The sequence below is a fragment of the Tamandua tetradactyla genome, chromosome 3, assembly GCF_023851605.1.
Source record: "Tamandua tetradactyla isolate mTamTet1 chromosome 3, mTamTet1.pri, whole genome shotgun sequence".
NCBI classification, from domain to species: Eukaryota; Metazoa; Chordata; class Mammalia; order Pilosa; family Myrmecophagidae; genus Tamandua; species Tamandua tetradactyla.
The window spans coordinates 145,531,228-145,556,469 of NC_135329.1; the positions used below are offsets into that span (position 1 = coordinate 145,531,228).

The 25,242-nt window shown below is 38.1% G+C and overlaps 1 long non-coding RNA gene across 1 annotated transcript in view; it reads left to right on the top strand.

The window, feature by feature from the left end:
- The window catches only part of LOC143676387 (uncharacterized), a 43,319-nt gene that overhangs the window by 6,245 nt on the left and 11,832 nt on the right, over nt 1-25,242 (top strand). The window contains exon 2 of the long non-coding RNA XR_013172052.1: nt 2,563-2,630. This is a non-coding gene — a long non-coding RNA (uncharacterized LOC143676387). The remainder of the gene's footprint in view (nt 1-2,562; nt 2,631-25,242) is intronic.

The window sequence follows — 25,242 nt, forward strand, 5'->3', positions numbered from 1 at the left end:
AATCTAATATCTATTTAGACTTGTACATCAAGCTCCCTCCAAAGGACTTATGGTAGATTTGCACAACTTGAATCATTTTTCTCTTCTTCCAATCAGCACTGGGGCCCACAGCTTCCTTACTTCAGTCTTGGGTTTTAGAGGAGCCAGATGCACTGGCAAAGGACCCACCTTTCTACCAAGTACATGTGCAACAGACATTTGCATTTTTCTAATTTGGGATTCCTGCTTCAGTAAGCACATAGGATATTCTTGAGGGTATCTTGGCAACCTACACCCATATTCATGTGTGAAGGTGCCTAGTCCCAGGTTAACTAATCCACTTGTTTAAATTATACACGTCAGATGACCATGGGATTTGCTGACTGTATTCAAAACTGTGCAATTATGCGGACCTTTTCAACATCTCTAGTTACACGAAACATATGCTAGAATAAATTGACTGACTTCTGTTTGTAGGTTTTGGCTCTGCTTCCGGAGAACTTCTGAGTGGAAAATGGAATGTGCACTCTTTTTCTCACAGCTAGACTTGAAGTAGGGAAATCAAGGAAGTCGAGCCTGGCCACGGCCCTCTGCATGTCTGGCATGCTGGAGTCTGAAAAAGGAAGGGAAGCAAAGGGAAAAGAGTAACACTAATAGAAATTTCTCGATGAGATTGGGATGTGATTTCAATGGCAAGAGGACAGGGCTTTCCACATGTTCTTGATGCCTTAAATTCTTTTATTAAGGTCAGAAGCAGACCATTAGAATTAAAACTGAAACTTAAAATGCAAGTGTCTGTATACTAGGGTGGGTCTAAGTCCCCTAATTCATTGAGAAGGAGTCAGGAAGCATCCTTCATCGTTTCTACCACAGATCTGCACGTGAATTGTATCACATAGGGACTGAAGGGCTATCAGTGGGAGGAGGTTCCAGTAAGTACAGTGACACTTGATGACCTGCAGGGCCAGGGGCCAGGCCAGGAGAGTGGAGGGTGGAGGAGCCACAGCACAAGGAGAAAAACAGTGTCCCTGGAAAATAACTCACCAAAAGCAAGGACAAAGGCATTTGCATGTTAAGACTCAGCCACTGGCCTGAGGCTGGAGGTGACCAGTAGGTAGTTCTGAGTATTCAATGAAGGTTCTCCATGGTCCCAGGTCTTACCCAGGAACTGAATGCCTTGAATTTGCCCTGGAGACAAAGTGTCCCTCAAGTCAACTGAATAAAACTTGATTTCTCTAGAGTTGTTGAGTTGAATTATGGAACGGAACATTCTTGCAATAGAACTGAAACATTCTCCTTCTCACTCACCATCCTGAAATAGCAAGAGCAACAGTGACCAGGGCCACCTCAAACCACTGGGACCGGAGGCACCAAGATGCTGAGCAACGACCAGGATTCATGGACACATGTAGCACCTCTAGGACTGCCCAGAAATATTAACAGAGGCTGACTGGCAAACACTCAAATCCCTGCAAACAGGCAGACAGATTAATATAATAGGACTGTGGCTAAACTGTCTTCACCAGCTGGTGGAGATAGAGACTTTTAAGTTATCTTGGATGAACTCATCAATCTCATATAACTTATATAATCTACATCAGTGCTATTTGTGACTCATATATTTTCCTATCTATGACTGGGCTAAGAGTGGGCAATTTTACCGGCCGCAGAACTTTAATGCTAATCTTAGGTAAAAGGATGAAAATATGGGGAGGGGAAGAGGTTAGAAGGAGGAAGATTAAGGTCTTTTTAGAGCACCCATTCATAAATGGAAAAAATTAAAGTTGCCTTTAATTTACCATTATGCCTTGTAAAATCTAGAAAGCCCCATCCACTAAAAGGAAGAATCCAGAAGAATCCAGGGTCCATAGAACAGCATGAACATTTCTTCACAGTTCCTTGTCTTTCAGTCTGGCGCAAAATATTCCTCACACATGTGCCAGAAGTACCTCTGTCTTGGTCTCTCTTGTTACCTCTTTTCCTACCCCTCTTACCTCTGAGTCATAGACCCTTTGTGGTTGATTTATGAGTCTTTTTTGTCCTAGAGTCTCAAACTTTTTAGAGTGGGCCAATCACCCACAGAACAAATGGTGCTCTTAACAGTATTTATTTCCTTGAATGGTAAAACTTGATAAATGTGGTGCCAAAAGGCCCACTCCCCACATAAAATCCTGTCCTGCTAAGTTGGTAAAGACAGAGTCAAACAAAGAGGTAGAAAGAAATAGAGAATCCACTGTACCTAAAGCAACTTGGGTAATATGTGCGAACCCCTGCTTTTCCTTGCCTTTTCAGTTACAGGCTCTGCAGATGCTTGGCCTATAGAGTCAGCCAGCCACATCCTGTCTCTGAGCTAATCATGACCAAAGAAGAAGCCACTCTCCAAAATGCACAGGGCTGCTTTTCTCTGACCCCCATACCTGACTGCATCTCAGGTTTTTAGCCACACCTCCCTCTCTGGTCTATGGCTTTGTCCCTTCCTTGATATGCTCTTATCCTCTCCTTGAGAATTCCTATTAGGAATGTACCCACCCATCATGACCACTGCTTCCCTGCTGATGTACTAATCCTGTCTTCTCTTTGCAGAGGTTGGGGCAGGGATCTTCCCCTCTGAGAGAGGACTTTATCAGAGGAACTAGAGGCAATGTGGCCAGGTAAAAAGAAAAGATCCTAATAAAAAGGCATTAGGAGCATTCCTGGGACTACAAAGCCAAACATCCAGCCCAAAGGACAAAAGAGTTAGGAAGCAAGGTTAGTAGCTTGAAGATTCAGAGTTGGGTGGAGTTAGGTTTGGGGAACCTTGAAGGAGAGCAGTCCTGGGGTACTGCAGTGTGGTAGGAGTCTAGTAGCTTAGGGTTGCTGCCCAATGTCACACACACAACCTAGCCTTACCAAGCCTTACCAAACTACATGCTGCTCCCTCTGTTTTGAAAGCCCTTTCCACTTGTCCATCTGAGGACTTGGTTCAAACAGCACTAACTCTGTTGGTTAATCCCACGCTACCACTGAGCCTTACATAAACCTCCAGTGCACAATTCATCACTGTGCATTTTAATTATTTATTAATCAGCTTGGTCCCCATCAGCACCACCACCATTTACATCAAACTGTGAACTATTTTATGTCAAGGACTTTGTCTTCACATTTTAAAATCCTAGCACTCAATCAAGTCCCTGGGAAATGAAGATTCTCAAGAATGATTGAATGGAAATGTGGCAGATTACACAGCATATCTAATTTAACTCTCTCTCTCAGTCCCATTAAAACTACAACAAAAGTACTCTTTTTTTTTAGATACAGGTAAACCAGCAAGTATGGGGAAAGCAGAGATAAGTATGGGGAAAACAACAACATTTGGGGAGCTGGAAAACAAATGGAAAGTGGTATTTGACATAGCAGATCTGGATAGCTGAATCCTAAGCCAGCAGTTAGGACAGTCAAGAATCAACTTGGTTTGCACAGAAGGATATTCAAAAGGTCCAATAAGTTGGTGGCCTCAGATACCCGTGGAGAGGGGTGTAGAGGAGGGGATTAGTTAAGAGTTGTTTGAAAAACAGTTAGATTCCACTGAAACCTCTTTACTGTAGGTTCCTAATACCTGGAAGTTTGTGTTTGGAGAGAGTAAATTAAAGGCTCTCTATAGCTGGAGAACCAAGCACAGTGGAGAATATGCATATCAAACTGGGGCATGTATCCTGAATGTTGAAACCTCAGCCTGCTTTCCCCAGGCAATTTCAGATCACTGATTGGCAGGTGTGTATTCTCTGGGAGAAGACTAAAGAGAATCTGATGGTCTGAGATATAGTCCCAAAGGAGGCAGGTTGTGTGGAAACTCTCTGTGTGAGTTATAACTCCAGTTTTGGCCATAGGACCTTGTCATCACCAGCCTGTAAGAGCTGCCTGTGTCCAGTGAAGACCCTACATCTTCTCAAAACATATTGGTTTGTCTTTTCCTGCATATATGTAAGCATGCACCAGAAGAATAGGGACAGTAAAGACAGCATGTACACCAAACATATCTCCTTAGGACCAACATATTAGGGCTCACTCAGTACAAAAACTCTGAGTTTTCATAGTTCAATGATGCTTGCTCCCAGTGCAGGGGCACATGCTGTGTCTCCACCCTCCAACTACCTCTGGTTGATCATATTATTGCATAAAGTGAATAAAGGTCTTAGACTCCCACCGCTCTGACTAAAGGCCAGCCAAATGACCCAACATGGATGTTTTCAACCTGCAAACCCCTGCCAACCAAATCACCCTACCAAATGCATTTCCTAAACTGTACATTAAGACACCTTGAGGCACTGCAGTGAACTCAAAAAGGTGCTATGGGATATATATATATTTTTTGCATGGGCAGGCACTGGGAATAGAACCCAGGTCTCCAGCATGGCAGGCGAGAACTTTGCCTACTGAGCCACCATGGCCCGCCCTATGGGATATTTTTAATGTTCAAGGGAAACACTTCTATTACTCACTGTGTAAACTACTGCTATTAAATTATTTGGATCCAACTATCTAATGCTAACTATTAGGCATTTATCTGGGCCTAGGGTGTGATGAATAAATTACTGAGACAGTATGAGTGCCATGAACAAAAAGCTTGGGAACCCATGCCTTAGAGTGAGGTACCCAGTTAATATGTTCCTCCCACTCCTCAGAGCTTCCAATCAGCTTTTTCTCCTTGTTCTTAATATAAGCAAACAATGAACATATCAGATATCTGAAGAAAACTTCTAATCAGAAATAGAGACAGGAAAACAAAAACCAAAAAACACTCAAATACAAAAAAGACAACTTGGGAAAAAAAAACAGAGACTCTGCAGGAGAAAAACACTTCAGGAAAGAAAGGAGAGAGGGAAGTGGAGAAAGAGAGAAGGAAGAAAAACAAACCAAGACATTTCTAAGGAGCACCAAATGGTATTCTTTCCCTTGTCTATTTATGCAAGGGAGTCCCTGGGTAACATCACACATATACTCAACAACATGTATTCAAAGTAGAGAAAATCTTTTCCGACGGCTACAAATTTTAACCATGATCAATACATCTTTGTTTCATCAATGTTTCAACCAGTACCGGTTATCTAAGCTCCCCTTGTGAAGAAAGGTTTAATAAGGAATCAGCTAAACCTTCTGTTCTACCAATTTGTGGAATGCTTCAAAGGCTCTGGAAATGACTTTTATATTCTCTGGTGGGATCCTCTTTGTCCATGAAAAGGGTTCTACTATCTAGGGAGAAGTTTCTGCAGCAATCGGGGACTTTCCGATAGAAATCTTGGTCTTTGGCTCTTATTTAAACCTTCAACAGGGTTCCATAGGTTATGGAGCAACAATAAATAAAAACAGTAATCGTAATATATAAGCATAAATAACAACATTCTTAAAATCAAATGTGCCCCTTTCATAGCAAACTACTGCCATCATTTTATTTTAAAATTCCATTTGTGTAGGGTAAGTACTGTGTCTATTAGGTAATTATGGGTATATTTTTATGTTCTGGGAAAAAACTAAAAAAATCTAATGTCTAATAGAGGGTCATTTTGTTCTTTATTTTTTTTTCATAGAATTGGACTAAATCATGGCAATTAGTGTGACGGAAATGTTTAGAGTAATCTCTGATGGCAGTTCCACTAATGTAACGATTTAGCTCAAGCCCAGTAAAACATGAACATATATCATTAGGATGAATTGGAATCAAAAGCAAAGCAACTTTTTTTACTTAACAGTAATTCAACATACATCATCTCATCAGCAATGCCAACTATAAAATTAAGGATATACAATTAGTCAATCAGACAGTTCCTGAATTAATTAATTAAGCAAAGAAAATCAGCAAGCTAGAACAGGGTTACATCCAACAACATACTTCCCCCTCTTGGAACAATCCTCCACATTAATTTTGTCTAGTTATTCAATAAATCACAGGAGTGAATCTTTCCCAGTTGATATTGAGCTCAGGGTGCCTCTCAGGTCAGCCTTCACAAAATTCTTACATAAGTAGCCACTACTTTGGTATCTCACAAACTCACCCTCCAAAGGGTCACTTGGCTTTGTTCCTATATGTGAGAATTATTTATTTTGCTATCTGCCTGGCAAAGCTATATCTCTAATAACCCTCGAGGGTTCATGCAACAGCTGCCAATGCAACTATGCTAAGAAATAGGGTGAAACATACTCCCTTAATAGGAAAAGTAAGAAAAAATTCAGTGACTTAGAGGCTAAGATTTCAAAAGAGAAGCATATTTTTTAATGATAAAAGAAATAATTAATTAAAAAGACATAATAATACACTTAATAATAAAGTTTCAGAAACCATGAAGAAAAAACTAATAGAATTAAAGGGAAAAATCAACAAATCCAAAATTATAATTGGAGATTTTTAACATCCTTCATAAAGTAATTGATAGAAAAACTAGACCAAGAAAACAAACAAATCGAAACCAGTAAGGATATAGAAGATCTTCAAATCTATGAACCAACTTGACCTAATTGTCACTGGAAAAAGGTCTAATGGTTTCTGCAAAAATAAATAAATGCCTATACTATGACCCAGCAATTCCACTCTTAGAAATTGACCAAGTGAAAGCATATGTCTACAAAAAGACATGCACAGAAACCTTACTATTTTTATTCATAATAGTCCAAAACTGGAAATAGCCCTGGTGTCCATCAACAGGAGAATAAATAAATTCTGATATATTTATGCAGTAGAATATTACTCAGCTATAAAAAGGAATGAACTTCTGATACATGAAGCAATGTAGATAGATCTCAAAACCATTATGCTCGTGAAAGGAACCTCTGACAAAAGACCATATGCTGTATGATTCTGTTTATTCTAAGGTCCAAAACAGACAAAACTCATTTATGATAGAAAACGATCAGAACAGTGATTGCCTCTGAAACAAGTGAGGAAAAAGGCATTTGTTTCAAGACAAGAAGGAACTTTTTGAGGTGATGATAATACTTTGCATCTTGAGAGGGGTTTGTGTAGCACAGACATTCACATTTGTCAAAATTCAGCAGACACTTGAGATTTGCACATTTCATTGTACTGAAATTTTACCTTAACAAAAACATAGATAGCGGTTGAATTGTAATTAATACACACTGAAAAATTTAGGGGTGAAAGGTACTGATATTTTCCACTTACTTTGAAAGGCATAAAAAAAAACATAAGATGGATTGATAGGAGTAAACAGAAACGTGAAAAAAGCCAGTATTGTAAAATGTGAATATAGGTGGAAGGTCTATGGGTTTTCACTGTAAAATTCTTTCAACTTTTCTATATGCTTGAAAATTTTCAAAATATAATCTTGGAAAATATAAAAAATGCATAGAGTTAAAATGTATGAAACCATAGCATAAAAGACATAAGGTGATAATTGAAGTTAAAGTGTTCTTGGATCCTTGTACCACCAAGAAATGGTAAAAATAAAATTCATAGTAGAATTTAATAAGTCAGAAACCCCTATTGTAATTTTGAGTGTAAGCTCTAACAACTTACCTAACATACTGTAATTTGAGTGTAAGCATAACTAACAAGCTAATGGGGGCAGAGGGTTTGAATTACAAAAAATTCTTGATGCCAAAGAAAGCACAAAAGGAAAGCAAAAGGGAATCTAAATCAGCTGAGTGGAACAGAAAACAAGTGGTAAAATAGTAGGTATAAACCCTATATTTATACCAACTATTATTATAATATAATATTATATTTATATAATATAAATATTAAATGTAATTTAATGAAATACTCCAACGAAAAAACAGAAAAGCTAAGACTGGATTTTAAAACAATCCTTATCTCCTGATAAAACATATGCCTTAAATACAAGGACTCATAAAGGCAATAAGAAAACGAATAGATAAATGTATACCAAACAAACAATAATAAAAAAAAATTGGTGTAGCTATGCTAATATCAGACAAGGGAGATATTAGTATTACTAGCAACATTGAAGGTCATTTCATAATTATAAAAGTATTAATCCTCGGCCGTAGCGCCATCTTGCTAGAAACCTCCGCGCCATGAGAGCCAAGTGGAGGAAGAAGCGGATGCGCAGGCTGAAGCGCAAAAGAAGAAAGATGAGGCAGAGGTCCAAGTAAACCATTAGCGTGTGCACCCATGGAGACCAGGGGAGCAGAAATAATGGAATGCCAGAGGCTGAGGATGCTGATATGAGTTATTGACTGCAGGCTACTGTCTTGATTCTCTCAATGGATCTAGAACTTCCAATAATTGTCCAACTTTACGAAGACCTGTGAAAGACCTTGTTTGTACCAAAACAGCCCCTTTTGGTCCTTTGCCCTGGACCTGTGACGTTCTGGACTAGTTCTGTTCTCAGTTGTAACACGTGTATAATAAACCATCTCTTTCGTCTTAAAAAAAAAAAAAAAGTATTAATCCACCAGATATAACCATTTTAAATTTAATCATCTAATCCCAAAGCCTTTAATATGTAAAGTAAAAATTGACAAAGCTAAAAAGAAATAGAAAAATTCACAATTACAGTGAAAGTTATTAACAGTTCTCACACAGGAGCTGAAAGAGCAAACATTCCCCCATCCAAAAAAACAAAACAAAACAGAGACAACAGAAATACAGAGAATTAAAACAGCATGATTAAACAACTTGACTTAATATATAGCAAATAACAACATCAACAATTGGAGACTGCATATACTTTTCAAGTGTACCTCAACAATTTACCAAAATTTACATTTACCAGGCTATAAGCACACTGATAAAATCTACAAAAGATTGAAATTATACACACCATTTTATCTGACCACAAAAATCAATTACAGGGCAGACAACGTGGTTCAGTGGCAGAGTTCTCACCTGCTGTGAAAGAGACCCAGGTTCAATTTCCAGTGCCTGCCCATGCCAAAAAAAAAAAAGATAAATTTAAAAATCCCTAAATGTTTAGAAATTAAGCAATACACTTCTAAAAATACTGTGGGTCAAAACAGAAATCACAATGGAATTAGAAAATATTTTGAACCAAATGATAAAAATATGACAACAAAATTTATGAGATACCGTTAAAGTCATACTTTCCGGAAAAATTATTTTGCAACTTCTTATCATACAATAATTGTCAAGACAAAGTGTCTTTTCTGCAAAGACAGATGAATAGAAGAGACATAGTAGAGTTCAGAAACAAACCTATACATAAACAATCACTTGCTTTATGACAAAAGTGTCCCAGTGCAGTGGAGAAATGATGGTGTTTTCAATAAATAGTACCAGATCAACTGGAAATCCATATGGAAAAGCAAATTAATATTGATCCCTACCTCATACCATACCCAGAAATAGACTTAAAATGGATTGTGGAGCTAAATGTGAACATGAAATAGTAAAGTTTAATATGAAAAAAGTGTGATAGAATATCTTCATGATGTTGGTTTAGGCACCAAGATAGAAATGAAAAAAAGTAAAAACGTAAAAGAATCAGAATACATTCACATGATAAACTTCTATTCACCAAAAGACACTCACTAAAAGGAAAAGATATTTGCAACACCAATACCAGACAAAAGACTCATATCCAGAATATATAAAAAGTTCCCACAAATCAATAAGAAAAGAGCAGACAATCCAATTTTTAAAATAATGGGTGAAAGGTTTGTACAGGCACTTCTCAAAAGTGGATATTCAGATGGCCAACAAATATATGAAAAAGTGTTCAACTTCATTAGTCATCATGGAAATGCATTTTAAAACCACTGAACAACCATAAGAAGGGCTAAAATTAAAAAGCTATCAAAACCAGGTATTGACAAGGAGCAATGGGATGTTCACGCACTTCTGGAGAGTAAATTGGTTCAACCACTTTGGGAGAACGGCAGCATTTATTAGAGTTGAAGATATGCATACCTCATGAATGAGCAATCCTGTTGCTAGATACATATCCAATAAAAATTTTAACATTGGACTAAAAATTGAACCAAAATACATTTACAAGAATATTCATAGCAGCTTTCTTTATAATAGCCAAAAATGTTCACCAACAGTACAACTGATTAATACATTTAGTATAGTCACCTAATGGAATACTCTACCACAATGAATAATGAACAACTACTGTTACCATGACAACATGGATAAATCTCACAAACAACATGTTGAGCCAAGGAGGCCAGATACAAAAGTGCCCACAATATAAATGTGTGACGTTCAAATACATGCTAAACTAATCTTGATAAAAGAAGAGTGACTACCTTTGGGCTAGAGGGGTGGGGAGTACAGTGGGAGGTGGGGAAGGAAGGTGGTTATCTTTGACTGGAAGGAAACCAAGGAGACGCGAGTGCTGATAATGTTCATTGCTTGCTATGGGATGTTACATTAGTGTGTTCACTTTATAAAAATCAATTAAATTAGTCAATACAAAGTTTAAGAAATTTCAGTGGGATTTTTAAAGAAGAATTTGACAAAGTTATTCTAAAGATTATAAAAAAAAATTACTCTAACCAAAACTTTAAAAATATAAAGCAAAATATAGAGAAGAATTTTTTACCTGCCAAATAGTAAAACTCATTATAGACATTTAAGACTCTCTCTGTTCAGGATGGCACAGTGAGATGCTTCAGAGGTCCATTTCCCACAGGAGCTTTGAACAGCCAGGAGGAACCGCAGAAACATCTTTTGCAAAGTTCCAAAAGTCAGTTAAATGACTGACGTAACAGGGAGAGCACCGAATCAAGAAAAAGCCCATTTAAAAGCAGTAGGTGCTCCTGGGGCCCTGGCTGCTCTGAACCCTCCACTCCCTTATTGGTTCTGCACCGAGTCAACCTGCATTCCCAGTGCAGATCCCAGGTCCCAGTTGCAGAGGGAGTAATCCCTCATGCATGTTCTGGGAGAATTTATGTCTGTCCCAAACTGTCTAGTAGTGGTCTGAGGCACACGCTATGCCAGAACTTGCTCTGCATGTAGACTCCTGCTCACAGAGCTCTCCTACAGGATAGCAGTTAAGTAAACGCCTGGGACAAGGGATTGCTGGCTGTAGGATATACATAGTAATCATAACATTGTCTATAATACCAAAATGTAGAACTGTCCTAATTCTCCATAAATTTGAAAGTATTTCAAAATAAGAAGGTAAAAAATACAAAATTATAAAACTCACTATAAAATAATAGTTAAAACACTGACATGTTGGTACAAGAATAGACAAACAAGCCAAGGAAATAAATCTAAAATCCCACTTATTTTTTTATATAATAAGTACATGTTGTATGATAAAGAGGATGATGGTCAGGACCTAATACTGGAAAATTCAGGGAGAATGCGAGATACCTATATTGCATTACATATCAAAATAAATTATAGTTGGATTAAAACATTTTTGTAAAACTAATTTTTTTAAACATGAAGATAATTAAATAACCTCCAGGAAAGGAAGGATGTCCTTTCTAAACATAATCCCAAAAAAGAAATTTTCAAAGGAAAAATTAATAAATTTATCAATAAAAAATTAAAAGTTCTGTAAACAAATGGCAGATTAAGCATTTATTTACTTTAATGAATAAAGATCTTCCACATGGTGGGAGTGCAAAGTAAGCAACCACTTTAAATAATAATCAGACAATATTTAGTAGAGGGAAAGCTATGTATACTTTGTGACCCAATAATTCCATTTCTAGATATATACTCTATTAGTAACCTTAGCACTTTTATTCAAGGAGACATAGACAAGGTTATTCATTGCAACTTTGCATACAATAGCAAAAAAGAAAAGAAATATCCTATTCATGTGCCAGTAAGGGAAAAGCATAGATTATTTAAAATTTATCTATTGAATGGAATAGTCTACGAGAGTTGAAATAAATGAACTAGATCTATAGTAGCAACATAGATAAATCTCAAAAACATGTTGAGTGAAAAGAACAAAACAAAAGGATATGTATAGTAAAATATTATTTATGTACATTTTAAAATAAGAAAAAATACTATATATTGTTTTGGACATATACATACAAAGAACAAGTATTAAAACACCCGTGGGAAATATTTATATCAACTTCTAGATAGTGGTTGGCTTTGAGAAGGAAGGGAAGAATATAGTTTGGGGGGAAGTTTTAACATTATGTTAAATAGCTAATGAATTTTTTAAATGAATCGGAAGCAAATGTGACAATGATCATTTTTAACATGTTAGATTATTTTCTGCACCCTTGAAATATTTTATAATTAAAAATAAAAATAAATAAGATCATCTACAAATAACTGAGGAAAAATCAATCTTCTACACCTCAATAGAAAAAAAATCAGCAAAGAATAAAACCACTTCACAAAAGACGAAACATGTACAATAAATGTGAAAACATTTACAATCTCCCCGTTAATAAGCAACAATCACAAATTAGAATGAGATAACTTTCTGTTGTTCAAAAACATTTTAAATGATAATATCCACTATTGACAAAGGAAATAAGTACTCTCTACATTACTACTAGGATGATTTACCAGAAAACATTAATTTAATGCTTTGTCCTTAAACCTCAGATATACATATGATATTTCTCTTATTCATTCTACTTTTTGAATTTTTTCCTAAAGTGTCTGAGTTAAGAACAAAGAATGTACATTGCCACCTAGTTAATCCTATCAAAACAATCTAAATGGGCAAAATTTGGGAATTGTTTAAGTAAACTACTCTGCATTCATGACTTGTAAAAACAAGCTATAAAAGAATTATTAGTAACACAAGAAATTCTGATGCTATATTGTGAAAAACTACTTAAATCTGCAGCATGATCCCAACTTTAGAATATATACACTACATATGTGCAAATAAAAAATTATTAACAAAATGTTAACAGTGCTTATCTCTACATGGCAGATGTGGGTAATTTTTATTTTCTTGTTTATATTTTTCTTTATTTTCCAATTTTCCTCATATTGACATTATATATATATATATATTTTTTTTTCGTATGCTATATGGCAGGGTCACATTTCATTGTTTTTCCATGTGAGTATCCCATTATTGCAGCACCATTTGTTGGATTTTTTGTTTTACTTGTTTTTTGATGTTTTTTTTTATGGGGGGTAGTGCATGGACCAGGAATTGACCCCGGGTCTCCCACATGGCGGGCAAGAGTTCTACCACTGAACTACCCTTGCACCCCCTGACATATATATTTTTAATAGTCACCCAAAATAGTATGTAACATCCCCTTTTTAAAGCAGCAATTCTACTGATATAAAAGTATGCCTTACTGATCTGATTTTTTTTTCATTGGTGACAAGGTCTTACTGCTGAACAGTTGACCACATCAAAACAGTTTGATGTTTAGGTTCAGAAACCAGTCTGTATAGGTCTTCTTCAGCCCTCTAATTCAATCAGCAAGAATCATTCTTTAACTAACATCCTTTCTGAAGAAAGTCTGCATTTCATCACAAAATATCAGAGTTTCCTTCATCCCGGGAGCAAATAGTGTATTATAAAGCATCCAAATCTGGCAAATTTACATAGAGAGGCTGCAAGTAGTAGTAATGAAGTGTTCGCCAAAAGGAAACCTAGTTCCGTTTCAGGTTCTGATCCCACCACAAGGAATTTAACTCCAGGTCACAATGGCAGTCTTTTCTGACAGGCCCTTTGTACCAGAACTGGCAAGAGAGAGAAGAGCAGTGCTTGAGGACCGCGTGAACAGCACTGTTTCTAGAGAATGATCAGGGAGAAAAATGGGCATAAGTAATGCTCTCTGGCAAGAACAGAAAAGGACAAGGAAGAGCAAAGAAAATTGGGGAATGCCAGAATATGAACTGAATTTCCCTTCCTTGCTAGGGAATACATGGGAACTCACGCAGCCTGTCTCCAAAGTCTGTGTTCTTCCTTTTGCTCAAACCCTCCCCTGTAACCCCAGAAGACTGAATCGGATGTCTCTGGTTCTTCCAACTCTGTACTGTCATGACACCATACAAAATACTGAAAGATGGGAGTGAGAAGAACATTATTCTTCCACCATCGTGAATGGCAAAATCCCAGAAGAAGATAAAGCTTAACAGTTTCCAAACCAGGTGTTTATAAAAACAGGAAAACTAAGGTATTGTTAGGAGGTCAGCCAAGGTTTAAGAAAGAATGTTATTGAGGAAGAGAGAGGTCTCCAATTTGCACATCAGGGGGCACCACTCCATGTCCCTGGCCATGGCAGCCTTACAAATGGGAAAGTCAGTTGAGATAATGCAAGAGTACATCATGATATATTTCTCAAAAATCTGCTTATTCTAAAAATGTGTAACATGCAGATAAGAGAAAGAGAGAAGAAATAAGGGATGGCATTGTTTTGTAGGGGAGTTGCTGAATGTAGCCACTCTTCTAGTTTGCTAACCAGAGTACAGTCATTAAAGGAAGTCCAGAGCAGACAAGAGCTCTCTGCACTGAGGACAAATGGGCAGGGAATATACTCTCAAGTCTCCTGCACTGCACAGAACATCCTCGCAGGAGGACTGTAGAATATCAGTGTCATGCCAATCCAAGACTGCTGCCTGAATGGCACAACTAATTCCTGAACCTTGTGTTACTACCTGACCTTTAACACCTTTATTTTTTAATCTACTTTTGGTTTCATTTATCAAACTTGTAGCTTTCTGAATTAATCAAGTTATGATTATATTATCTTAGTTTACTTTTCTTCTTGTTTTAAAAATAAATTATGCATAATTGCACACGTAATAAATAAGTTCTTGTTTTTTTATAAGAATGCCAAAAGTACAATGACTCCCTTGGGTACCAGCCCTATCCCACTACCACCAGCACCACTGCCCCAATTTCACTCCCCTCTCCAGATGCAATCCACTATAATCAACCTGATGTGCACTCTTCCATATCTTTCTCAATATATTTCAAAGGTATACGTACCCACAAATGCATAATTATATGGTGATACCTTAACACAATTGGTGTGATGCTTTACATATTTTCTCTATTCATTTAAAATCCTGTCTTGGGTAACTTCTCCATGGCAGTATTTAGGTCTACTTCATTCCTTTTAACTGCTATATAGTTAAAACTGCTGCATAGCCTGTGATATCATCATTTGTTGAACCACTCCTCTACTTTTCCAATTATTCATTATCACCAGCGACGCAGTAATGAACATTCCTATATAGAAAACACTGGGCAGATGTCCAGATCTTTCATTGAGACAAACGTCTTTACGTGGAACCACTATACACTATAATAGCTTCAGAAAATGATCATTTCTCCAAGGTTTGGCTGGTTCATACCTTCACCAATAGTAAATAAGATTCTCCAGCCCTCACCACCACTGGTTATTTGTTTCCAATGGGGAAAATGGCATTTCATAGTTTTAATTTTCATTTCCCTGAATATTAGTAAGGTTGAACAATAATTTTTTTTGCGGGGCAGGGGGCGCGGTTCTTGGTACATGGTGTGGGAATCGAACCCAGGTCTCCTGCATGGAAGGAAAGCATTCTACTACTGAACCACCTGTGCACCCTTGAGTAGTAATTTTTAACATGCATTTTCTTCATATTCTTCTATATTTTATTCCACTGCCTTGATAGTCTTGTTTTTCCAATTAATATCTGGATCCATCCGGAGTTTATTTTAACTGCTGCATATTTTGGTCAGAGAGTAGTCAATTATTTTCCAATCATTTATTGAAGAGGACCTTTTTTCTGTACTGTTTTAAACTTCCATGTAAAATCTATAGAAAATTTCCATTTATCATAGGTAGGCTCTGAACTCTGCAATCACTTCCATTGATCTGTTACTATTACAGGAATGGTTTTAATTGCTAAACCTTTACTGTTTAGTATCTAATAAAAGACATTGGCTGTTTTTCACATTTTCTTTCCCAAATGAATTTTAGAATCAGTTTGACAAAATCCCCCCAAAAAAATTCCATTAGGATTTATTTAATAGATTTCTTTTTCTGATATTTAGTAAAGTTTTTCAGTTTCCTTGATATAAATCTTACATAGTTCTTGTTGGATTTCTTTCTAAGTTTTTCTTTCATTTTTTGGCTGAGCACATATATTTGAACTCATATCTGGAGAGAATTCACTGCATTGCCAAATACCTTTACCTTTAAACATGATAAAAGTGAAATTATCATTTTTGATAGATATTTTCCAAAATTCACCCAATTATCACTAAATCATGGTAGGCCATCCTGTTCAGTCTCTTGGATTTACATTTTACAATTAGTAAAATGTTTGCAAATGATTCTGCAAACAGATAATGGAATAGAGCTATGATTATGCTACTAAGAGTTCTTAACTGTGGTAGACATCTGGTAGACCCTTGAGAAATTTCTAGCCCCAAACTGCTTCTGTTCTAGGGCTTTCCACCTAGTTTCAACCAAAGCAGCTCTGCTTCTGGCTGTTTCATACACAGGTTCTATATACAATCTCATTTGAAAACAAAATCCCCTGATGGAAAAAAAAAAATTGTTTTGAAAATCACTGTATTGTGGTTTGATACCCTGGAGATAGCAGACTATCTGTTTAAGGTTGGAACTAATGCAAGCCTGCTTACTCGACTGGAACTGCTAAACTCGGCTTCACCAACCTCCACCATCTCTTAGTTGCCAAAGTCTAAGGATTCTCCTTCATTTAGCAATACAATGTCTTAACATTCTGAGTCTTCATCAGAGAGTCTATACCAATTCCTACAAAAAGTTTGGCTGTAACAAGTAATATTCAAAAGACTATCTTTGGACCATCTAATCTACCCACTCCTCAAGGACTCTCAACTTCTGTCCTTGGATGGAATTGGGCAGCCAGAAAGATAAATATTTGGACCATGTGAATTTAGCTCTGAGAAAAATCATCCTTACTCACCTAAGTATTAGGCTCTGCTTTGGTTTAATGTCATTCCTAGCAAAAGGCATATAAAATATACTATATTTATTGTAAAAAAATTATTATATACATAGAAGGGTCGTTTTCATGATATAAACTCAATGCCCCTTATGAAGTCTAAATGTCCAAATCTCACTCAACCATGCAGCTCCAAAAAAGGCCACATTTCCTGTAATTCCTAAATTAAGATGCTGAGATACACATTATCATTTATTCAACAATCAACAAATATCTTTTGAACATCTATGTGTAAGGCTCTGTGCCTAATTAGCTGGAATCCTGGCCTTTACCCAGGTGACTCTTTGTAGGTAGTCCTGGAGATCCCAGGAATGCTTACACTTATGCACAAGTCAGTCTTCCTGTCCCTCGTTTGTTGACCCCTGCCAAGATGGTGGAAATGAGGTACTTCATTTAAGGGGACACACATATGCATGCGCACACACACACCCACACAGACTAAACATAGTGTGAATCTGGCATCCAGATGACTAGATCCAGGGGCCCAAACAATGATGGCTCTCTCTTTGATGTGCATACATTTTATCTCTATCTCTGGGCATCAATTTTTCATGTGAGGAGGCTGACCATCAAAGTTCCTGATTCAAAGGGGAGGAAAAATATTCCCTCTCAGAATTCATATATCAAACCTAGGAAGGACTTGACCCCACTTGGTTTAATTACTGGTGAATGGGTTGGTTAGAGGTACTGTGATTGACTAGGCTTGGTTCACATGCCGATCCACAAGGACAAAGGGCAGGAGACCATAAGTTAAAATCCCCTAGACATACATGACTGAAGGAGAGAGTTGCAGTTGCCTAATCATAACAGAGAAGCATAAGGCAGACAAAAATAATCCATGTATACTATATTTTATCCTTTGGCTTCCCAGCATGCACACAATGCTATACATACAAACACACAATCACACACACACAAGCCCCCAACTAATACAATGTAACTTAACTCCTCTAATTCAGGATATCTGGGCATTAGCCATTTCTCTAGTTCTACACCAATCCTGTCTCAATACCTTGCAACTTCTGGACTGTATCAACATTTCTTCCATTCCTCTTCACATCTTCTCAACGTCACCTGTCTCTTAACCTAGCCACTGCTACAGTAACCAACTCTGCACGTTCTTTGACAAATGTCTCACAAGCATGACCTTAGGGCCCTTTTCAGCTCCCATCTCCTGCACTAAGGCTTCCCTTCTGATTTTGAAGTCTGGGAGAACAAGGTACTCTGTTCAGTGTCCACGTGTGAGTAATTCAGAATTTGAAGGGAGGGAAGTGGAACATAAAGGAACTAGCAGATAAATTCCTTCCCCTTTTCCCCACACCCCAGTAGACTGCTCTGAAATTTGGTTTTTATGGCTTCTCCAAGAATGGTCCCTTCAGAGCAAGCAAACAGTTAGACTTAACTGCTGCCATATTAATAATTGCTCTGCACGCTAACTCCCCTCCTTCCCCACTTCTCTCTCTCAATTCCTCACTTCTGCTCCCTGGGACTGCATTCCCTAATGAAGTGGTCAACTCATAAGCATTTGCCTCAGGGCCTACTTTCTGGGGAACACAAGATCAGCTGATAAGGGTTCTTTACCTTGGCTAATTAGAACCCATGCTCCTGAAGGATTTGAGCCTTTGATGGCCTGGTTATTATGGTGTTATGGTACTTTGATCTCAGGGTCCCCTGAGCAATGGCAGGAGTGCCTTGAATTCCACACATGGCTTCCCATTTAGTATCAGCAATCCCTTGATAGGATCAATCACACCAACAGCAACACTACATTCGCCCTTTTGACAGAAATGACCAGGAAAAGGATTCAGCTTCCAATTCAGTAGAATCTTTTAAACTCCTGGTAGAAGCATTCCTTCCTTGATAACTCAAACTCTTCTTCTGTCACATGACCATCTCTCTCCTTCTCTATATTTAAATTTCCCTCCTTATAAGGACACCACTCATAATGGATTGGGGCCTGCCCTAATCTAATTTTGCCTCAGCTTTACTAAAAACATCTTTGAAGATCCTATTTTCAAATAAGACCACCTTCATGAGACTGCAAGTTAAAACTTGAACACATCTTTTTTTGGAGAACAAAACTGAACTCATAATAACACACTATTGGATCTATCATCGCAATGTAAGTCCTCCTCTATAACTACTGGGGCAGAAGAAGGTGGGATGCATCACTTCCACTTACAGCCCCTGGGCAAGAACTCATCACAAGCTCCCACTAACTGGTTACCCACGAGAAGAGAAGAACTAGACATCAGTAAGCCTTGATAGGGACTTACCTAAGGCCACATAAGGAGAAGACAGAGTAGCAGAGACTTCATTTGTTTTAGTTTGTAAGCTGCCAGAATGCAATATATCACTTCTGGGTCAAGACGGCGGCTTAACAATGTGCTCATTTTAGTTCGTCCTCCAGAACAACTACTAAATAACCAGAAACAGTACACAACAGCTCTTGGGGCCACATCAGTGACCGGACACACAGCGTACCCCAGTCTGGACCATCTGGACTGGCTGCAAGCCCCCCCAGAATCATGAGTTCCCAAAGCTGTGGCAGCCAGCACCCCTCCCACCAGGCTGCTTCCCAGAGGGGAAAGGAAAGGAACTTTATCAGCAGCAGGGGCTGAGCACAATCAAACATCAATTGTGGAATTAATTAACAAATTCTGACTACTAAAAATAGGCCCCCAGCTTAGGTGAACCTGGTCAAAGCAGAGGTTGCTCATTTTTGCCCCAGCACCAAGGGGTCAGGGCTGATGGAAAATGGGAAAAAAAGAAGAAGGAAACAGAGGTTTTTGTGGTTGTGTTTCTACAGGGAATTGAAAGACAACATGAAGCACACGAATATACGTGTTGTGGGTAACCCATAAGGAGAAGAGACGGGAAAAGGAGGAGAAAAACTAATGGAGGAAATTATCACTGAAAATTTCCCAACTCTTTTGAAAGACTTAAAATTACAGATCCAAGAAGTGCAGCGTACCCCAAAGAGAATAGATCCAAATAGACATACTCCAAGACATTTACTAATCAGAATGTCAGAGGTCAAAGAGAAAGAGAGGATCTTGAAAGCAGTAAGAGAAAAGCAATCCATCACATACAAGGGAAGCCCAATAAGACTATGTGCAGATCTCTCAGCAGAAACCATGGAGGCGAGAAGACAGTGGGATAATATATTTAAATTATTAAAAGAGAAAAACTGCCAACCAAGAATTCTATATCCAGCAAAATTGCCCTTCAAAAATGAGGGAGAAATTAAAACATTTTCAGACAAAAAATCACCGAGAGAATTTGTGACCAAGAGACCAACTCTGCAAGAAATACTAAAGGGAACACTAGAGACAGATACGAAGACAGAAGAGAGAGGTGTGGAGAAGAGTGTAGAAAGGAAGACTATGAGTAAAGGTAAAAAGAAGGAAAATTAGATATGACACATAAAATCCAGAAGGCAAAATAGTAGAAGAAAGTACTACCCATGCAGTAATAACACTGAATGTTAATGGATTAAACTCTCCAATCAAAAGACACAGTCTGGCAGAATGGATTAAAAAACAGGACCCATCTATATGCTGTCTCTACTCAAAGGACACGAGGCCAAGGACACAAATGGACATTTACACACCAATGTTTATAGCAGCATTATTAAAAATTACCAAAAGATGGAAACGGCCAAAATGTTCATCAACAGACAGTTGGCTAAACAAACTGTGACATTTACATAAGATGGAATATTATGCAGCTGTAAGACAGAATAAAGTTATGAAGTATGTAACAACATGAATGGACCTTAAGGACATTATGCTGAGTGTGATTAGCCAGAAACAAAAGGACAAATATTGTATGGTCTCATTGATATGAACTGACATTAGTGAATAAACTTGGAATATTCCATCGGTAACAGAGACCATCAGGAGACAGAAATAGGGTAAGATATTGGGTAATTGGAGCTGAAGGGATACAGATTGTGCAACAGGACTGAATATAAAAACTCAGAAATGGACAGCACAATATTACCTAACCGTAATGCAATTATGTTAAAACACTGAATGAAGCTGCATATGAGAATGATAGAGGGAGGAGGGCTGGGACATAAATGAAATCACAAAGAAAGATAGATGATAAAGATTGAGATAATGTAATCTAGGAATGCCTAGAGTGTATAATGATAGTGACTAAATGTACAAATTAAAAAAATGTTTTTGCATGAGGAAGAACAAAAGAATGTCATTACTGCAGTGTGCTGAAAATAGATGGTACTTAAGATTTTAAAATTTCAACTAATGTGTGAGACTAAAGCAAAAAAATGTTTATTTGGTACAAATCTATACTTTGACTAGTGCATCTCCTAATATAACTTATGTAGATAGTTGATTGAATACCTTAAGTACATGGAACTTTGTATAGGACATGAGATTTTGTTGGTTTGTCCAGGTGATGCCCTGATGAATCCCAGAGTGATTTGATCAGTGAGTGGAAAAGTATTTGCAAAGTCCCCTTTGGGGAATGGTGAGAATGGGGGAAACTCAACTTCCCCAAGTTGAATTCTTGATATTCTCACAAGCAGTGTGGACAATCAAAGCTATAGGCTGAGCCCCCAGTCTTGGGGTTTGTTCATATGAAACTTAACCCCACAGGGGATAGGTCAAGCCTACTTAAAATTAGGCCTAAGAGTCACCCCAAGAGAACCTCTTTTGTTGCTCAGATGTGGCCTCTCTCCCAAGCCAACACAGCAAGCAAACTCACCACCCTCCCCCTGTCTACGTGGGACATGACTCCCAGGGGTGTGGATCTTCCTAGCAATGTGGGACAGAAATCCCAGAATGAGCTGAGATTCAGCATCAAGGGATTGAGAAAAACTCTAGAATGAGCTGAGACCTAGCATCAAGGGATTGAGAAACCATCTCAACCAGAAGAGGGAAGAGTGAAATGAGACAAAGTGTCAATGGCTGAGAGATTCCAAACAGAGTTGAGAGGTTATCCTGGAGGTTATTCTTATGCATTAAGTAGATATCACCTTGTTATCCAAGATGTAATGGAGAGGCTGGAGGAAACTGCCTGAAAATGTAGAGTTGTGTTCCAGTAGCCATGTTTCTTGATGATGATTGTATAATGATAAAGCTTTCACAATGTGACTGTGTGATTGTGAAAACCCTGTGTCTGATGCTCCTTTATCTACGTTGTCAACAGACGAGTAGAACATATGGAATAAAAATAAATAATAGGGAGAAAAAATGTTAAAATAAATTTAGTTTGAAATGCTAGTGATCAATGAAAGGGAGGGGTAAGGGGTATGGTATGTAAATTTTTTTTCTGTTTTTGTTTTCTTTTTCTGTTGTCTTTTTATTTCTTTTTCTGAATTGATGCAAATGTTCTGGGAAATGATTATGATGATGAATATGCAACTATGTGATGATATTGTGAATTGCTGAGTGTATGTGTTGGGAATGTTTGTGTTTCTTTCTTGTAATTTTTTTTAATTAAAAAAAATTTTTTTTTAAATTCAATATACCAGACACAGAACAGGCATTAAAAATAGGAATTTATTAAGTTGCAAGTTCACAGTTCAAAAGCCATGAAAATGTACAAATTAAGTCATCCAGGGAGAGGTACCTTGATTCAAGAAATGCCAATGGGTCCAGAACGCTTTGTCAGCTGGAAAAGCACATGGCAATGTCTGCTAGCTTTCTCTCCTGGCTTCTCATTTCATAAGGATTACATGGGGGTGTTCTCCTTCTGCATCTCCAAAGATCTCTAGCTGTGTGGGCTCTCTTAGCTCTAAGGTTTTCCAAAATGGTTCCCTCTTAAAGGGCTCTAATAAGTAACCCCACCTTCAATTGGTGGAGACACATCTCCATGGAAACCATCTAATCAGAAGTTACCACCCACAATTGGGTGGGTCACCTCCATGGAAACAATCAAATGATCCCACCCAGCAATACTGAATGAGGATTAAAGAACTTGGCTTTTCTGGAATACACAACAGATTTAAACAGGTACACCATCTGTGTACCAAAACTGAAGCAGCTTTTAATAAGAGGAATTTAATAAGTTACAAGTTTACAGTTCTAAGGAATTGAAAGTGTCCAAATTAAGGCACCTGCAAGAGGTTATCTTCACTCAAGAAAGGACAATGGGTCAGGAACACCTCTGTCAGCTGGGTAGTCATGCGGCTGGCATCTGCTGGTTCCTTGCTCCTAGACTCTGTTGCTTTCAGCTCTGTCCCTGTGGGAGTTCCTCACTTTGCTTTTCTGGGGCTGGCTGTCATCTCTTGGCTTCCTTTGGCTCTCTCCAGGTTCTGGCTTGCTTAACATCTCCTGGCAACCTCTGCTGGGCTCCAAGCATCTCCAAATATCTGCATCTCTATTCTCCAAGTGAAGCATTCATATCAGCTCTGCTCCAACGTTTCTGTCGGGTGTCTCATTTCTGAAGTTTCTGTCATTTCTGGCTCTCTCCAAAATGTTTCCTTTTTTTAAAGATTCTCGTAATCTAATCAAGACCCACTTGGAATAGATGGAGTCACATCTCCATCTAATCAAAAGTTAACACCCACAATTAGGGGTGTCAAATCTCTATGGCGATAATCTAATCAAAAGTTTCCAACCTATAGTATTGAATCAGGATTAAAAGAAATGGCTGCCTCCACAAGGTTGAATGAGTATTAAAACATGGCTTTTCTGGGGGTACATGACACTTTCAAATTGTCACACCATCCTAAATCTTATAATTTTAATATCTTATGTGGTCGCTCTTTTCAGTCATTTCAAAGGAGCATCTGCATTTAAGTGGGTTCCTTGACCACTAAAATATCTAGGCAAAAAAATCCAAAATAATGGAGAAAGGAAGTCAACTCTCAAGAGTAGGTCAGGAAATGCAACTGTGAAGGGCACCATCTCTGCCTTTTATCCCTTTGGATCCAGGAACCATGTATTTTGACTATAGGAGAAACATACTGTATAGTGATCACATCCTCTAAGATTGCACCCCAGTCTCAGAAGGGGTTGTCTCTCAGTTGGCACCATACCTGAATCGTCAGAAGACTATATTCCACTATATAAAGACTGTTTCTGGAAGGATAAACTACATAATACATCTAGTGAGTCTCATGAACATCTTTTGCTTCAAAGTGAGTTAGTTGGTCAAAGGCAAATCCTCTTTTCTGAGCCCTTTATGTAGAAATCATGCTTGCTTGCTTTTCATGTTTCTAAAAAAGAATAGAGGGCTACTTTGTTTCAGATTAGTAAAGAAAGTTATGATTGTCCGAAAATATATTTTTCTGAGCACAGTAATAGTAGGGGATCTGAATCTCATCCCCACTTCAACACTGCTACATACCGTTCACAGGTGAAGCTCCAGCAGTCCTAGGGGCTGCCCTTTTTGGAGCATCTGTGAACAGCATCCAGTGGTGGGCACTGATCAACTTGCATGGCTATGAGGTGGCCCTGCCCACTTAGGAGCAGATATCTGCTGTGCTCCCAGGAACCTGACCCTCTTTTATTCACCTCCAAAGCTAAGCATCCAAGCACTCCTAGGCCTCCACACAGTCAGGCCACTGACGTTACAATCAGGCAGATGGAAGAAGCAATGTGGGTAGCAGCCACCAACTGTTCGGCATTGCACTTGTAAAGAAATAAAGGAAACGCAAAATTCGCTTAATCTCTGCTTAATATCTGAAGACTCTCTGATTCCTGCTGTATTCAGATAACAAGCAATCCAAGAGTAGTTTTGCTCAAAGAAGGGAAGCATCTCTAACTCCATCAGATCTTAGCATAACAGGGAAGGCAAACCCAGAACCAAAAACACATTTATTTCTTTCTAGATAAACTCCTGCCCCATTTGGAATTGGGTTGCTACCAAATAGCTCCCCAATTGGTCCCTCACCAGCAAAGTCATCCTGGATGTTCAGGGCTGCTCAAAACTTAGGGCAAACTGTGTACTTAGCAAAGGCTGGACCTGGTTCAGTTTGGTGAGGAAAGGTCCAAATTGCTAATCCCCTACATGCCACCATGGCCAGCTTGTCCAAGAACCCAGTAAATAAATACAGGGAAGGCAAATTAGTGGCATCAAAAAGAAAATAGATGACTGGAATACAAAAACTTCCAATGAAGGGAGGAAAGGGTAAAGTAAAATTCTCTATTCACAGGTCCAGATTGAATACTGTATTCTGCCTGAAAGAGAAGGCAAGAATCCCTATCTCTGGCAATTTCACTTCCTGGGAGGGTATGGCATTTCCCTTACCCACAAACCCTCATATATGGAGCCCTATAAAGTATTTTCATTTTGGAGTTTGAAGCCAGGAAAAAAGTTGCTGCTCTTCAGAATCTAAACACCTCTCTTCAACTAAGGAGACATGTTACTGATAACATGTCTCTTTCTGCTTTGACTGCTAGGAAGCTTAAATCTAAGTTTTAATTCCC